The 17,558-nt window shown below is 41.9% G+C and overlaps 1 long non-coding RNA gene across 1 annotated transcript; it reads right to left on the reverse strand.

The window, feature by feature from the left end:
• Positions 1-9,736: 9,736 nt before the first annotated feature.
• LOC308584296 lies at positions 9,737-13,643 on the reverse strand. Its single transcript, XR_014006752.1, has 3 exons — positions 13,575-13,643; positions 12,947-12,988; positions 9,737-9,963 (listed from the first exon to the last, which is right to left on the reverse strand). It is a non-coding gene; the product is annotated as an uncharacterized lncRNA (long non-coding RNA).
• Between the last annotated feature and the right edge of the window lie 3,915 nt (positions 13,644-17,558).

The following is a 17,558-nucleotide window of genomic DNA, read 5'->3' on the forward strand; positions in this document are numbered from 1 at the left end:
CCCGACCCAGCCATAGGACCTCTGTCTTCGAAGGATTTAGTTTCAATCTGCTCCCACGAAACCATCCAGCCACAGCTTCTAAGCATCTGGTCAGTGTGTTCGGGGTCGAGTCGGTGTAGCCATCCATCAGCAGATAGAGCTGAGTGTCACCAGCATATTGGTGACAGCCCAGCCCAAACCTCCGGATAACCTGGGCAAGGGGGTGCATAAAGATGTTAAAAAGCATCGGGGAGAGGACTGCGCCCTGCTGCACTCCACACACCAAGGAGTGGCGCCACAACATTTCCCTCCCTAGTGCCACCCTAAGGAGCCCTTAGCTCCTTAGTCACCACTACCTAAAAGGCCCTCTGCCTGCTTCCCTGTAACCTAGCCTCTCCCAATGAAGGAAACCCCGGAAGGTCCTTGAAGCTGGACCTCTATGTCTGGGCTGAATGATGGGGGTAGAGATGCTCCTTCAGCTATACATCCACAATGGGATCATTGACTGTTTAGGAAGACTCCAGGGAGGAGAAAGAAATCAGTAATAGAAAGAAGAAGCAATGTTAGGACACCAATAGTCCTGATTCAACTGGGACATCCCAGGTTTACAGAAGCTATCCTAGCGTCTGATTGGATGTCCCGTTTTTGGTGCTCAGCACCCTTGCTAGTCAGCTGGCTCCTTTGAAAGTTCAGCACCCAGAAGAATGTCTTTGGTTGAAAAAAGGTGGCTGTGCTGGTGCCCATGGAGGTGGAGGAGGGGGAGCTGCTGGTGATGCAGGTCAGGTTGCCCCCACTGGACCCATTAGCCATGCGTCCTCTTTCCAGTGCTGCCCAGACTGGAGGAGGAGGAGGAGACGATGACAGTGAGTTGGAGAGGGGAAGCCTGAGCTCATTTGCCTGGGAGTATGGCACTGAAAGACGCACATCCCAAATTTAATTGGCAGAATGTTGGAGGGTGTGAGATTTTGTTATTTAACAATCCATCCATGTTCTCTGAGTTAATGCTTCGTTGTCTGCGGCTATTCCTGCCAGAAATTCCAGTAAACTGCCCCCCCCCCCCGGTTTTGCCTGGCCTTACCATAGCTCAGAATTCAGGAGACACCTTCTCCTGGACAGCAACATGGTCACTGATTTTGATGGACAGGCATGGAAAGTCCTTATTTGACTGAAGCTCTGGTCAACATCATCATTCTTGGGTCAGGTTTAGAGGGACCTTCTTTATTTATCTATTCCATTCAGATCTCTTTAACTCAGGTAAATATGCTCTGAGTGTATTATCAGCTATTCTGATATATAAAGTGATTGATCGCTATTTCCTTTAGCAGGAGCAATGCCCTTCTTCTGCTTACTCCAGTGAAGATGTAGAGTGTAGATCAGGATATCAGAATGAAGAAAAAAGCAATAATTAAAAGCATTATTTATTCTGAAAAAACCATCTGAAAAAGCAACATTTCTCATGAAGAGATTCGAAAGCTCATCTGCTCCAACCTCTGCAATGCAGGAATCTGAGCTAAAGCATCCATGACAGATGACCATCCAACCTCTGCTTATAAACCTACAAGGAAGGAAAGTGCACAGGCTCCCAGGGGAGATGCAAGCAGTGCAGGAAAGATGGACCTCCTAATGGACCGCTCCACCAGACTGCCTCTTGGGAAGAGATAGGAAGTAGGGCTCATGGCATCTCCTTTTGCTGGAGGTCAAGCTGAATCAGGCACCTCCTGGTCCTGAACTTGGTCTGCTGGCCATGATTGTCTAGAAATTGGTAAGCAGTTCAGGTTTTTGTATCCCTTTTCCCTTCCTGTGCCATGTTTGGTTTTTTGGTTTTTAAATTGTAGATAAGCCACTCTGGGAGCCTTTTGGCTGAAAAGCAGAGTACAACTGATCAAAACAATCTAAACAATGTTTCTGCTCACAGTTGTCTCCTTATATCTTCTTGGTGGTTTCGAGAAATTGAAGGTGAAAGTACGAGATTGGCTCCAGTATTATCAAATAATGGAGGTTTACAAACAGGACAGGAAAATTGGCTTCCAGGTGGAGAAATCAAAATTAGAAACAGAACTGTTAGAACCCAATACTAAGAATCTGTCAAGAATGTACAACTTGTTGCTGAAATGGAATACTCAGGATGAAACAGTGAAATCTGCTATGATAAAGTGGGCACAAGACATTGGTCATAACATTATGTTTGCTGACTGGGAACAGTTGTGGACCACCGGTATAAAATTTACGGCATGTAATGCCTTAAGAGAGAATATTATGAAAATGATCTACAGGTGGTACATGACCCCAGTCAAGCTTGCAAAAATCTACCATTTGCCTGATAATAAGTGTTGGAAGTGTAAAGAAACGGGAGGTACCTTTTTTCACCTTTGGTGGGCGTGCCCGAAGATTAAGGCCTTCTGGGAAATGATATATAATGAAATGAAAAAGGTACTTAAATGTACTTTCCCTAAGAAACCAGAGGCCTTTCTCTTGGGCATCGTCGGCCAATTGGTGTCAAAGAAAGATAGAACATTTTTTATGTATGCTACAACAGCAGCAAGAATACTTATCGCAAAGTATTGGAAGACACAAGATCTACCCACTCTGGAAGAATGGCAAATGAAGGTGATAGACTACATGGGACTGGCTGAAATGACCGGCAGAATCCGAGACCAGGGGAAGGAGACGGCGGAAGAAGATTGGAAGAAATTTAAAATTTATCTTAAGAAATATTGTAAAATTAATGAGTGTTAAAATGTTGTGGTTATAGAAAGTAAGGGATTATAGCTGTAAAAGTTTAAGTAAAAGAAAAGGAAAGGAAAAAAGTTAGATAAACTTAAGGGGGAGGATTTGCTGAAATAAATTTGGGAATTGGAATGCAGAAAGGGGAGGTATGGGGAAGTCGGTGAAGTAAGTTTTAAGAAAAAAAGGATTCGAAATTATACATGTTTGTTTTGGTGTGTGTATGTTTGTATTGTGTATTGTGTGTGTTTTTATAATTTGTGAAAATTCAATAAATATTTATTTAAAAAAAATGTTTCTGCTCACAGTTGTCTCCTTATATCTTCTTGGTGGCTTCTTTCTTTTTGTTAATTCTTACATTTCTTGTTCTTGCTTGTGTTTATAACTTATGAATGATGGGATGAAGTCATTGATTTATGTGGTTGTTTGTGTGGGAAGCCAATAATGGTGGCAAAGGACATAAAAGTACATGAATCACAAAAACAAGCCTGTTAAGCAAAAGAAATCTAAAAATGTGCAGACCAGGAGAAAAGCACACTGAAAAGATTCTTTCTTGGTATGTATGTCAACTGCAGTCAAACTGAACAGTCCAACCCAAAAAGGTTGTATCAAACTGCATTACAGCCGAGCTCTTACCCAAAATTCCACTTCCTTTCTATCCAGGCTCTGTGAAGTTGGCAACAGCTTTTGTGAGATGACAGGAAATCTGTTAACTGATATGGAAAGAAAACAGCAGGAGAAAGGCTGTTCTGCAGGTAAATATTAGGAAGTTCTCCAAATTGAATCAATTGCATAGGATGAGTTAAGAGAGAAGAGTTTGGATGCTGAGAGTTGCACGAAATACCTGTGTGTAGCCTGGAGCACAGGACAGATTGTCAATATATGAGAAAGGTGATTGTGTGGGTAAATCTTAGGATGATGTGCAAGATAAATAAATGGCTTAGGATGAGTAAGAGAATGGGGCCTGGAGGGTTCAGATGCTATTCTGACAGTTACCGGATTTGGCACTGCAACACTATAAGTAGAGAGAACCTCCTTGTTCCATCCAAACTCCACTTCCTTCTGCCTTAGAGTGCCTTCCCTAGGATGAGTTAAGAGAGAAGAGTTTGGATGCTGAGGGTTGCACAAAATACCTGTTTGTAGCCTGGAGCTGTTTTCCCTTTGGCAGAGATCTAAGAGGAAACTGCAGCAAATACCAACAACCTCAGATATGCAGAGAGAGGTCCAGCTTCAAGGACCTTCTGGCGTTTCCTAGTTACCATTGGGACACATAGGCTCATGAAAGAAAATGATGTACATCCGGTTGACTACCTTGGGGGAAAGTTGGGAGAGAATTGTCTAAACAAATAAATAAAAGTGGCATGGATATGTGTTCCTATGTGTTGAACTTTAGATATTCTTTTCTGCTCATGTTTTATTTTACTTCGCATCTGCAATTATACTTGGCTATGTTATGAATTAATATATGTTAATTAAAGATGAAAAGAACGAAAGACCCAGATCAAGATTGAACCTGAGATCTTGATCATTAGGCAACCATAGCCCTCCTGACTCTTCATTTTCTTCCCTACCCCCCATCCCACACTCCCTGGCACCTCCCTAAGTTCCTTCTCTAATTCAGAGATTCCTGAAACTGCCCCTTCAGAAAATTCTTAGTCCTTCTCAGAGTACACCCATGGAAATCAATGAAACTGGGGTGCATTCAGCAGCATTAAATACCACTCTCAGTGACCTATGGGCACCCCCAAGGCAGTGGCTCCTTAATAATCAGCTCCAGTTAGGTCATGGCTCCAGTCTGGGTTGAGTTCAGCCTATCCAACCCATGTTCACATAACCAACTTGGCAGTGAAACCCAAACTCTGCCTGGATGCATGAAAAGCAATGACTGCAGTTATCTGCTCCTGGGACTTGGGGATGAGAACTTCTGTCAAGAGGGATCTTGGGCAGATATGATGTGCTTGTTGAATGGTTTCTTTACATGTAAAGGTTCATCATTGTTCCACCCAATGTGTGTGTCTTTAAGGGGCCGGAGCAAGGTCCAGAGCAAACTAACGAGACCCAGCTTTACAGCTGTGAAACATAGCAGGTGCTGCTGAGTTGTACTGATTAAACTGTGTCAGGAATTGGGTAGAGTATATAAGGAGCAGCACCTAGCTCTCCCATTACCCTGGGGGATGGGTTGGTGGTTGTGTCTGGTTTGTTGATGTATTTAGTGTAAATGGAGTTTTTGTTTTTCTTATTAAAACCTTCCTTAAGTTATTTTTTAGTCCCTTTTTGATGCATGGTCTCCCCAGCAAGCTCTCTGCAGCGCTACCATACTGCAAAAAAAGCCAACATCTTTGGTTATGGGCCCAGCTGCTGAGTGGATGACTGCATATTTTTGGACTCTCAGAAAAGTTTGAAAACTCCTTCTCCTGTTAGCGTAGTTCTGTGGGTCTGGAAGAGTTCCGGAATGGTTGACTGGGTTCCTGAAGCTGAGAAGGCTCTGGTCTTCCCACAGCTGACAGATGAGAACTATAGTATATGGTCTTTTCGGGTGGAGGCGCTTTTGACCTCTAGAGAAGTATGGACCTATGTAACTGATGACCCTCCTGACCCTGTAACTAATGCTTGGTCGAAAGGAGATGCAAAAGCCAGGGTGATAATTAATTTGGCAGTCAGCGACCAGCAAGTAGTCTATATAAGAAATAAGAAAACTGCCAAAGAAATGTGGGACAGTCTTGCAGCAGTGCATGTTAGAAAAGAGTCAGCGTCTGCATTGACGTTTTTCAAGCAGTTATACCAGACGAAGTTGCAGCCTGGTGGTGATTTGGCAGCACACTTGAGACGTCTGGAGGCAATACGCGGCGAATTAATTCAAAGGGACATGGAGATACCTGATATTCAGTATATTTTTATCATTCTATGTTCCCTTAATGAGGACTTTGATGGTATAGCTAGCCAGATATCTGCCGTTCCACCAGCACAATTAACTGTGGAAGGGGTAACGGCAAGATTAATGGGCGAGTTGGATAGAAGGGAGGCTTGTGCCATAAGCACTCCTGTTTCCAGAAATAATGAGGAACACCATATGCAAACCTGTGGTGATACAACTGCATTTAAAGCTGCAAAGCGTTGTTGGTTCTGCAATAAGCAAGGACATTTTGCAAGGGACTGCAGATCCAAAAGAAAGCAAAGTACTCCCAAGCCTGTTTCTGTTCGTCAATCACGGTCGTCAGCCCAGCAGCCGGCATTGTATAGTAGAGACAGAAACGAGCCACGAGCTTTTCACGCTCGGACTACAGATCGTAAAAGAATTAAAGGTGCCAAGTGGAATTATTTTATTGTGGACTCAGGCGCATCTCAGCATCTCTGCAACAATCAAAGCTTGTTTATTTCTTTCGAAAAGGAAATTGGTAATGTACATTTAGCCAATTCACAAGTCCTGCAGTAGCTTGGCAGGGGTACTGTTAAACTTGACTCTTTAAACATTACAATAACAAACTGCATTTACTGCCCGTCAGTGGACAATTTATTATCAGTAAGGTGCTTTGCTCGTCAAATCATAACTGTGCGTTTCTTAAAGTCTATGTGTGAGTTTTTCGATGGGAACAAACGTCTATTGTATGCCCAGGACTCTGATGGTTTATATAGACTGTATTTTCGCACCTACTCCCAATCGCCTATAAATTGCAGAGCAGCACAGTCAAGCCAGGGGTTGAGGAATGTAAGACCACATTCTGGGTGTGTCCATGAGGCGCACAGAATTCTGGGACACCTGAATTTTGCTGATGTAATTAAGACAAAGAATATTGTCAATGGCCTCAACTTAAAACCATGTAAATTCTTTATGCAGTGTCTATCCTGTTGCAAGAATAAGATTAAGGTTGCCCGCAAGGGTAGGTGCTCAGATAGGAAAGTAACTGAGCCATTTGAGCGTGTACATTGTGATTTAGTTGGGCCACTCCCACCATCATTAGGAGGTTCGAAGTACTGGCTTACCCTGATAGACCAGTATAGTAGATATTGTTGGACTTATGCAATAGCTGAGAAGTCCCAAGCATTTGAGAAGTACAAGGTTTTTTTGCAACTGGGTAAAAATGCACTTTAACAAACCTATTAAGAACCTGTTTTCTGACCGGGGTGGGGAATTTGTTTCTGAGGATTTTGAGAAATTCCTGGAAGTGCAGGGGACTACTGATGTGTTATCTTGCCCCCGAAGTCCCTGGCAAAATGGGTTTGTTGAAGTTGTGCAGTGTGACTTGCAGGCAGGGGTTAAAACTTATCTGCACGATGCTAATCTGCCCAAAGCGTTTAGGGCTGAAGCACTCAATGCCTTTTGTTACGTTAGAAATCGCGGTTATCATTCTGGTTTAGATGTCACCCCCTATGAGAAGCTGTTTAAAAAACGCCCTAATCTGAAATACCTATGTATTTGGGGTTCAGATGTAATTATGCATTATCCCGCTAAGGAGAAATTGGGTGAACGTAGTGTTCAGGGGAAATTAATGGGCTACCAGCAGGGGGTGTACAGAATTTACATACCAGCAACTGGCAAATTTCATATTACCAGAAGCATGATACAAACTGTAAATTGGAATGGAGTTGCTGTTTTCCAAGATACTGATGGTATAAATGATAGAGGAAGAAGAGGAAGCAGGAGCAGCAGCAGCAGGAAATGGTCTTCTGAATTAATGGAAGAAGACAAAAAGCCTGTTGGATCTGATAATTTGTTTGAGGATTTAAAGTCACAGGCACCCGAGGGGAGGTTAGATTCTCTTGAGTTTTCTGACCGTGAGCTTAGCCTACAGGCACCTCTTCAATTTGATAGTGATGATTTACAACCTGAAACTAGTGGTTCACTTAGTCCCATTAAGTCTGAGGAGTCTGACTCTCCTTCCGGACTGAGACATTCAGATAGAAAGAGACAGAAGCCACAACGTTTTGCAGATTAACATTTTAATACTGTGTATGCCAATAAGGCAGTTTTTGAGCCAAAAAGCTACAATGATGTTCAGAATTTACCTAAGCACCAAGCTGTAAATTGGTATAAATCTATGAACTCCGAGATAGCTTCTTTAAAAGAACATAACACTTGGTCTCTTGTACCACAAACCCCAGATATGAGACATATTGATTCAAAATGGGTTTATAGAATTAAAATGAATGATAAAAATGAAGTTGTAAGGTACAAGGCAAGACTAGTTGCTAGGGGCTTTCAACAAATTCCAGGCGAAGATTATGATTTGTGCTATTCACCAAGTGTAAAATATGAAACAGTTAAGCTTTTGTTAAAAGATGCATCACAACGTGGACATTCTGTTTATCACCTAGATATAAAAACTGCATATTTGTTTGCAGATTTAAAAGAACAAATTTTTATGCGTGTCCCTGAAGGCATAGACGATGCTGAATGTTTGGTATGCAAATTAAATAAATCCCTTTATGGTCTGCACCAAAGTGGAAGGAATTGGCACCAAACTTTAGCAAAACAATTGCTAGATATTGGTTTTTCACAAGGAAAGGCAGACAATTGTGTGTTTATAAAGGAAAGAGCAAACTCTGTAACAAAAATATGTGTGTATGTAGATGACGTGTTAATTTCTACAAAAACTAAACAGGAATATGAACAGGTAGTTTCACAGTTACAGAAGAAATTTGATGTGGTGGAATTAGGCATAGCTAAAAATTACTTATCCATGCAAATTGAGAAAGGCAAAAATGGATCTTTTCTGGTTCATCAAACTGCAAAAATGGATGATCTAGTTGAAATGCTACGTTTAGAAAATGCAAATGGGAAGGAAACACCTATGGTGTGTGGTTTCACCTTTACAGGTGAAGATAAGCCATTTCCTAACAAAACTTTGTATCGTTCTGCTATAGGCAAGCTAAATTTCATTCAAAGACTCTCAAGACCAGATATAACTTATGCTTTTCACTTTCTGGCAAAATTTGTGGGAAAGTCCACTACACAATGTTTCTCTGCTCTTAAGAGAGTGGTAATGTACCTTAAAAATACCAAACATTATAGGTTGCAGTTTACAACAAGTATTGACAAAGGTTTTGAAATTTTCTGCGATGCATCTCATGCAGTGGAACAAAATAATTGCAGGGGTGTGTCTGGTATGGTGTTTTGTTATAACGGTTGTCCATTTGAATGGAAGTCCCAGACACAAACCATTATTTGTCTCTCCACAACAGAGAGTGAATTATGTGCATGCGTTCAGGCCACTCGTGATGTAGAATGGTATCTGCAAGTATTTGCAGACCTACAGATGCAAGTAACACTACCAGTAAAAGTTTACCTTGATTCCCAGAGTGGACTTGCTATCCTGTGTTCAGAGACCAATACGCAGAGCACTAGAGTCTTAAGATTACGTTTAGAATTTGAAAAGAAACTAATTGCTGATAAAATGGTTGTATTTCAATATGTTCCAGGTGACAATCAAATTGCGGACATTTTTACAAAAGCACTTTCAAAAGTTACACATGAAAAACATGTACAAAGTATGCTTTATGTTTTTGTTCCACAATGATGAACCGCAGGGGAAATGCTGAATGGTTTCTTTACATGTAAAGGTTCATCATTGTTCCACCCGATGTGTGTGTCTTTAAGGGGCTGGAGCAAGGGCCAGAGCAAACTAACGAGACCCAGCTTTACAGCTGTGAAACATAGCAGTTGCTGCTGAGTTGTACTGATTAAACTGTGTCAGGAATTGGGTAGAGTATATAAGGAGCAGCGCCTAGCTCTCCCATTACCCTGGGAGATGGGTTGGTGGTTGGGTCTGGTTTGTTGATGTATTTAGTGTAAATGGAGTTTTTGTTTTTCTTATTAAAATCTTCTTTAAGTTATTTTTTAGTCCCTTTTTGATGCATGGTCTCCCCAGCAAGCTCTCTGCAGCGCTACCATACTGCAAAAAAAGCCAACAGTGCTTCCACTGGAGGTGGGTCATATTTAGTCTGAGATGCTTTTTTTAAAAAAATGAAAAAATACAATTTTGCAATTGCAGTTTAATTTGCGTTTAATTAGATGATTTTTATTTCATTGCCTGCTTTCACAAATGGATTGATCAGAACCACTTCCACAAGCAAAGATCCAGAAGAATCAGTGTAGCAATCACGCTTTCACACCTATGGATGTGGGCCGTTCACTGATGTCATTGAAGGGAACAGCATTGTGCATTGAAGCCACAGGAAACTGGAAGAGTTAGACCAGACGGGCAGCGTTTGGTGATTCCCTTCTGGCAGAACCCTCCATTTCATCACACACTGATGTTTATCCTGAATAAAAGAAAGAAGCAAATCTGTAATCGATTACACTCTCATGAGTCTGGAGTCAGATTGCTCACCTTCAGGAGATGAGGGAGGATCATAAAACTGTAGTGTTGGAAGGACTCAATGGAACATTTAAGGAATCTGTAGCAGAAAGGAAGAGGACATGCAGGTGCAGCCCCAGAAGAGCTCTCAGAGGAATTTGCAAGATCAGTGCTGACATCCCCTGGCCCATCCTGGATGTCAGGATGGGCCACTGACAGTCACTGACTCTGAGGACTCCACCACACAAAGACTCAGGGAGACCTGAGGATCCCCTACTCCATTGCTGTAGAAGGTGATGGCAAAGGCTGGACCCCCAAAGTGACACAGCATCTTACAGGAAAGGTATTATTTTATCTTTAATTCTGAAATTTATATTGCACCTTCTCCTGGAAAGAAAGATGGTCACTGATTTAGATGGAAAGGCATGGCGGGGAAAGTTTTGATTTGACTGAAGTTCTGGTCAACATAATCATTTTTTGATAGAATGGTCATGTTTAGAGGGGCCTTATTTATTTATCTGCTGTATTTTTATTTCTTTTTCCAAACATAAAAGAAAAAAACAAAGTAACAGTTAACTGGGACTTACAGATAGCATTTTTAAAAGAAGGGAAAACAGCCCCTGATCTTAGACTTATAACCAAGAAAGGCAAGAAACAAAAATCTCTTTTCAATTTTTCTCCTTATACATCTGTGCTTTTATCTTCTGTGTTTATCTTTTGAACTGCCCTGGGATGTTTTGATGAAGCTTGGTATACAAGTCAAATAGATAATATAATTAAAAATAGTTTTATATGAATAGTTTTATATGAAATGAGTAGAGATATTTGTGCCCCAGTCTCCTTTGGGAAGAAGAGCAGGATAAAGTTCAGTGAATCTACAGCTGGATGGAGAGCCAAAAGTGACCTGGAGATCAACTGGTCCCTCCCTTGCTCAATGCAAGATCTTCAATGACAAGTTCCCTCACAGATTGTCACTCAAAACCTGCTTCTTTGTTATTTCCACCCCTTTGTTTCCAGTCCTGCCCTCTGGAAAAATATCCCATTGCAGCCTGGCAAATATTAACCTTCTCTTTTCCAGGTTGAACATGCTGAGCTCCTCCAATATTCCTCAAAAGAAACAGCTTTCAAATCTTGTACCTTTCTGGTCACCAACCTTGGAAAACACTCAAATCAGTTGTTTACCCTCTTAAAACCTGGGTTCAAGTACACCAATTGTTAATAAGGCCCCAAAACCCCTAAAGAACTATTTTGAACTTAATATGATCCAAGGAACGGAAACAAGGGTTATTTGGGATGCCAGCAAAGCAGTAATGAGAGGGTTTCTGATACAACAAAATTCAACTAGGAGAAAGTCACAGAATGAGAGAAAAGATAAAATTATGGAACAACTAAAAGACAAAGAGAAGAAGCTCAGAGGAAACCCAAAGTATTTGCAGATTCAAAAAGAAATTAACGTCTTACAGGTTCAATATTCACAGTTTGTAAATCAAGAAATAGAATGGAAGTTGAGAAGGATGAAACAAAGAAATTTTGAATCTGCAAATAAATGTGGGAAATTATTAGCCTGGCAATTAAAGAAAAGACAAAAGCAAAGTACTATCACAAATATTGTAACAGAAAAAAATCTGTAGAGAACCCTGTAGACATAAGAAAATATTTTTACAAATATGATAAACAACTGTATAAGAAGGACAAAGAGTATTTGGTAAAAATAGAGAAATTTATAAAGACTAATGGTTTGTAGCAGATTCTGGAAGATAAAAAGGTCCTACTAAAAGGTTCAATTACAAGACAGGAAGTGGAAGAGGCAATAAACTCAATGCAACTTGGCAAGGCACCGGGACCTGATGGTCTATCAGCAAAATATTACAAGACACTGAAAGAATGGCTTATTCAACCCCTGGTAGAAGTATCTAATTTGATTTTACGAGAGGGCAAAGCTCCTGAAACCTGGAAGGAAGCTTATATCACTCTGAGTTGTAAAGCAATGTTAATGTTTATTGATACAGAGAAGGCCTTTGACAATGTATCCTGGAGTTTTATGCTATATAATATTGAGAGTATGGGGGTGGGCCAAGATTTTTTAAATGGTATTAAAGCTATCTATCAGGAACAAAAAGCTAAAATTATTGTAAATAATGTGGTTTCGGAGGAAATTAGAATTGAGAAGGGAACCAGGCAAGGGTGCCCACTTTCCCCCTCTGCTGTTTATTTCAGTTCTAGAGGTCTTGCTAAGTATGATTAGAAAGAATGAACAAATTAAAGGTATTACAGTAGGAACCAAACAATATAAATTAAAAGCCTTTGCGGATGTTCTAGTATTGACATTACAAGCCCCAGACTGCAGTGCAGTTAAGGCACTGGAGCTGATACAAGAGTTTGGACAGGTAGCAGAATTTAAACTAAACAAAAGCAAAACCACAGTACAGTGGTACCTTGGGTTACAAACACTTCAGGTTACATACGCTTCAGGTTACAGACTCCGCTAACCCAGAAATATTACATCGGGTTAAGGATAAGAACTTCAGGATAAGACCAGAAATCATGCGGCAGCAGCAGGAGGCCCCATTAGCTAAAGTGGTGCTTCAGGTTAGGAACAGTTTCAGGTTAAGAGCAGTTAAGAACATATGAACATCCACGGTATCAAAATTCCCTGTGGACAGATGAAAACCTTGAGGCTCTAATGCTTAAAAGAAGATGCAGAACCTAGAAGTGCTGCATCAGAACTGAATCCAACCTTTTACTTAAAGAAACAGAGTTAATATTATATGAGTATATTATCACTACTCTGATCCATAAACTCATTGGTGACTATTTTTTTAGCACATGCAAAGGCCTGCTTCTGCTTCCTCCAGTGAAGATGTAGAGTATAGATCAGGAAATCAAGATTATAAAGGAGCAAGCATTCACAAGTAAGAGGGAACACCAACTCAATGGATATGACTTACTTCCCCAGAGTCCTTCCGAAGATCTAAAGTCCGGAGGTTTGTCTGTGCAAAAGATAGAGAAGTAAATTGTCATTATTTGAGAGGACTTCCTGTGCAAAAAGAAACATTAATTTGATGTCCGTTTTGTTTTGAGCATTGGAATGGCACTTTCAAGTATGAGAGCCTGAGGTCCTGGACTAGGAAATGGGAGACCAGCCTTCAAATCATCATGGAGCTCCTTGGGTGGCCTTGGGTCAGTCACTCACTCTCAGCCTGGTCTACCTTTCAGGGTTGATGTCAGGATTAAATTAGAAGCCATCTTGTGTTCCATGGAAAAAAAGGTGGGATATATATGCCATTCATAAAAAAATTTCCAAAGCCTTCTATAACAGCCAGTCAGTATTATTATGTCCCATGAATACCGATGGGGAGATCGAGGCTGAAAGTGAAAGTGTGGTTTACTTGAGGCCAGCTGGTGAGCTCATGGTGAGCTCATATTTGGATTATCAGGCATGGGAAGTCCTGATTTGACTGATCAACACAATCAATTTTTCATAGAATGGTTGGTTTGAGACGCATCTTGTTTATATATATTTACTGCATTTTTATCTCTTTTGCAAAACAAAACAACTCAATGGATATCACTTACGAATACAGCAGGGGTCACTGCTGCTACAGGAGCCCCATGGGATTATTCCATATGGACATTCCATAAATGCTGGGAATTGGCAAGATCCATCATATAAGTCACAGTCAAGTTGCAATGTGTAAAAGAGAAGGGAAATAAAAAAAAATTAATTGGGCAAAGGGGTTGCCAACTACTTTTTTTCCTAACCAGAACCCTGCATATTTAATGGGATGGCCTACTTTTACAGACTCCTGCTGTCAGTATTTTCATTCTCCTGTTGCTGGATGTGTGATTGTTACATCACTTGTCTGTTTTTACATTCCATGCTTGGAAAGTGTGGGATCGGATGCCAGTCCTTATCTCTTCCGTGGGATTGTACTTTTGTACTTGCTCTCTCTCTCTCTTGGACAAGCTGTGAGAGGACACCATGATTGGTTTGTCCTGGATATATTGCTTAATAAATTACTTAGATGCCACACCTCACAGCCTCAGATTCCAGCTATACTCTGCTGCTTGAGTGTGCACATATCTTTGGGTATGTGTCGCTGCTGCACACCGGGACTGATGAGTTATGTCCGTTCCACGCTGCATTCTGGAGAGAAGATGCCTGGAGAGGTTGCTCAGATCTGGGGGCTATGCGTGTCACACCTCCCCCCCCCCGGCACTTCTGACAATGGTCATGGGCCCAGAGGCTCTGCGTATCGGAGGACTGTCTCATTGATTGATGAGATATGTGGCTCTGAGTTCACCAAGGTCTGTTTGCCAGAGTCTCATGGCAAGCCCTGCTTCCTCCAGTGAAGATGCAGAGTTTAGATCAGGAAATCAGGAATATAAAGGAGTAAGCACTCACAAGTAAGTAGGACCATTAACTCAATGGATATGACTTACTTCCCAAGAGTCCTTTTGCAGATTTGGATTGTCAGGCATGGGAAGTCCTGATTTGACTGATCAACATAATCAATTTTTCATAGAATGGTTGATTTGAGAGGCATCTTGTTTATATATATATTTATTTAATGCATTTTTATCTCTTTTGCAAAGCAAAAGAACTCAATGGATATCACTTACTACTACAGCAGATTCCATTGTCGCCACAGGAGCCCCATGGGATTTTCCCATAAGTACAGTTTGTAGTTGCTGGGTATTGGCAAGATCCTCCAAACGTTTCACAGAAAAGTTGCCCTGTGTAAAAGAGAAGGGAAATATATTCTTTGAAATGGGGCAAAGGGGTTTCCAACCACTTTTTCCGAATCTAGAACCATGCATATTTAATGGGATGACCAACCTTTACAGGCTTCTGCTGCCTCACAATAAGCAAGGGTCAGATCGGTCCTCCTTCGCTAAAAAAACTCCAGCTGATTCCTGAACCTTGTAAGGGTGCGGACACTGAGCTGCACACAGCCACTTGGGTGTCGTATAAATCATAAAATTATGATGATGATTATTACTGCTCTTGGGTTTTTTTCTGCACAGCCAACAAGCCTATATCTTGCAGGTTGTTAATGATATTTTCTGGAATCTCCCCAGTAGTGTTGCCAATGTCTCTTGCTCAGCTCACACCCAAATGTGCCGGCTATAGTCTTTCTCAGCTACCAGCTAGGTGAGGTGGGGGTAAGACCCACTCATTCGGCCAGGGGAAACAATCTCTTCATTGGCTGTGAAACTTGCTGGGTTAGGTCCATAATGGAATCCTTCACCAGATTTTTACTCTTCCTAGATCCAGGACCTCTGGAATTAGAAAGGACTTGGGGATCATGCACACTAACTCTTCTAAACTCACAGCAATATAAATGACCACCATGGAACCTGCCTTGTGGCTCAGTCTGTATCCAGAACATTTCTGCTTTTGCAAAAGCCATGTATTCAATTTCAATATTAAATATATTGTTAAATACTTTCCTCTTCCACCACCCCTTTTTAAGCAGCCAGATAGAATAGGAAGCACCCAATTCATGCTGTTGTTCCACCTACAGCAGTTTCTCAGGGTCTCTGGCAGGGAAAATACCTGGGATTGAAGCTGAGACCTTCTGCATTTCCAGCAGCTACTCCCTTCCTCTGCCCTCTTACCTGCAACAACATGGAAGAGGATGAAGACCAGAGTAAAGCTCAGGTAGAGGAACCTCATGGCTGCAGTTTCCTCTGAGATCTCTTCCAAAGGGAAGGCACTCTAAGGCAGAAGGAAGTGGTGTTTGGATGGAACAAGGAGGTTCTCTCTACTTATAGTGTTGCAGTGCCAAATCCGGTAACTGTCAGCATAGCATCTGAACCCTCCAGGCCCCTTTCTCTTAAATCATCCTAAGCCATTTATTTATCTTGCACACCATCCTAAGATTTACCCACACAATCACCTGTCTCATATATTGACAATCTGTCCTGTGCTCCAGGCTACAAACAGGTATTCGTGCAACTCTCAGCATCCAAACTCTTCTCTCTTAACTCATCCTATGCATTTGATTCAATTTGGAGAACTTCCTAATATTTACCTGCAGAACAGCCTTTCTCCTGCTGTTTTCTTTCCATATCAGTTAACAGATTTCCTCTCATCTCACAAAAGCTGTTGCCAACTTAAAGGAGCCTGGATAGAAAGGAAGTGGAATTTTGGGTAAGAGCTCGGCTGTAATGCAGTTTGATACAACCTCTTTGGGTTGGACTGTTCAGTTTGACTGCAGTTGACATACCTACCAAGAAAGAATCTTTTCAGTGTGCTTTTCTCCTGGTCTGCACATTTTTAGATTTCTTTTGCTTAACAGGCTTGTTTTTGTGATTCATGTACTTTTATGTCCATTGCCACCATTATAGGCTTCCCACACAAACACCCACATAAATCAATGACTTCATCCCATCATTCATAAGTTATAAACACAAGCAAGAACAAGAAATGTAAGAATTAACAAGAAGAAAGAAACCATCAAGAAGATATAAGGAGACAACTGTGAGCAGAAGCATTGTTTAAATTGATTTGAACAGTTGTACTCTGCTTTTCAGTCAAAAGGTTCCCAGAGTGGCTTATGTACAATTTTAAAAAGTCTGGTGGAACGTTCCATTAGGAGGTCCATCTTTCCTGAACAGCTTGCATCTCCCCTGGGAGCCTGTCCACTTTCCTGTGCACGGATGGTCATCTGTCATAGAAGCTAATCTAATTTCCTTAGGGCCCGGGACCACTAGGGTGTTGCTATTTATGGACCTTGAGGCCCTCCGTGGGGCATACCGGGTGAAGTGGTCCCGTAGGTACGAGGGTCCTAGGCCATGAAGGGCTTTAAAGGTCAAACTCAGCACCTTAAATCTGACCCTGTACTCCACCGGGAGCCAGTGCAGCTGGAAAAGCACTGGGTGAATATGCTCCCATGGCAGAGACCCCATCAGGAGCCTCACTGCAGCATTCTGCTCCCGCTGGACTTTCTGGGACAGCTTCAAGGGCAGCACCGCGTAGAGCAAATTACAGTAGTCAAGCCTAGAGGTGACTGTCGCATGGATCACTGTGGCCAGGTCAGGACGGGAAAGGTAAGGGAGCAACTGCTTGATGTGGTGAAGGTGTAAAAATGTCGCCTTGGCTGTTGCTGTAGCCTGCGCCTCCATGGAAAGGGAGACGTCAAGGATTACACCCAAACTCTTAACAGAAGGCAATGGCACTAATTGGGCCCCACAGAGAAGGGACTTGGTCCCTCATCCCCATGCCATCCCGACCTAGCCATAGGACCTCTGTCTTCGAAGGATTTAGTTTCAATCTGCTCCCACGAAACCATCCAGCCACAGCTTCTAAGCATCTGGTCAGTGTGTTCGGGGCCGAGTCGGTGTGGCCATCCATCAGCAGATAGAGCTGAGTGCCACCAGCATATTGGTGACAGCCCAGCCCAAACCTCCGGATAATCTGGAGTGGCACGACGACATTTCCCTCCCTGGTGCCACCCTAAGGAGCCCTTAGCTCCTTAGTCACCACTACCTAAAAGGCCCTCTGCCTGCTTCCCTGTAACCTCACCTCTCCCAATGAAGGAAACCCCAGAAGGT

The sequence above is a fragment of the Podarcis bocagei genome (genome assembly GCF_964188305.1).
Source record: "Podarcis bocagei genome assembly, chromosome: 3".
Lineage (NCBI taxonomy): Eukaryota > Metazoa > Chordata > Lepidosauria > Squamata > Lacertidae > Podarcis > Podarcis bocagei.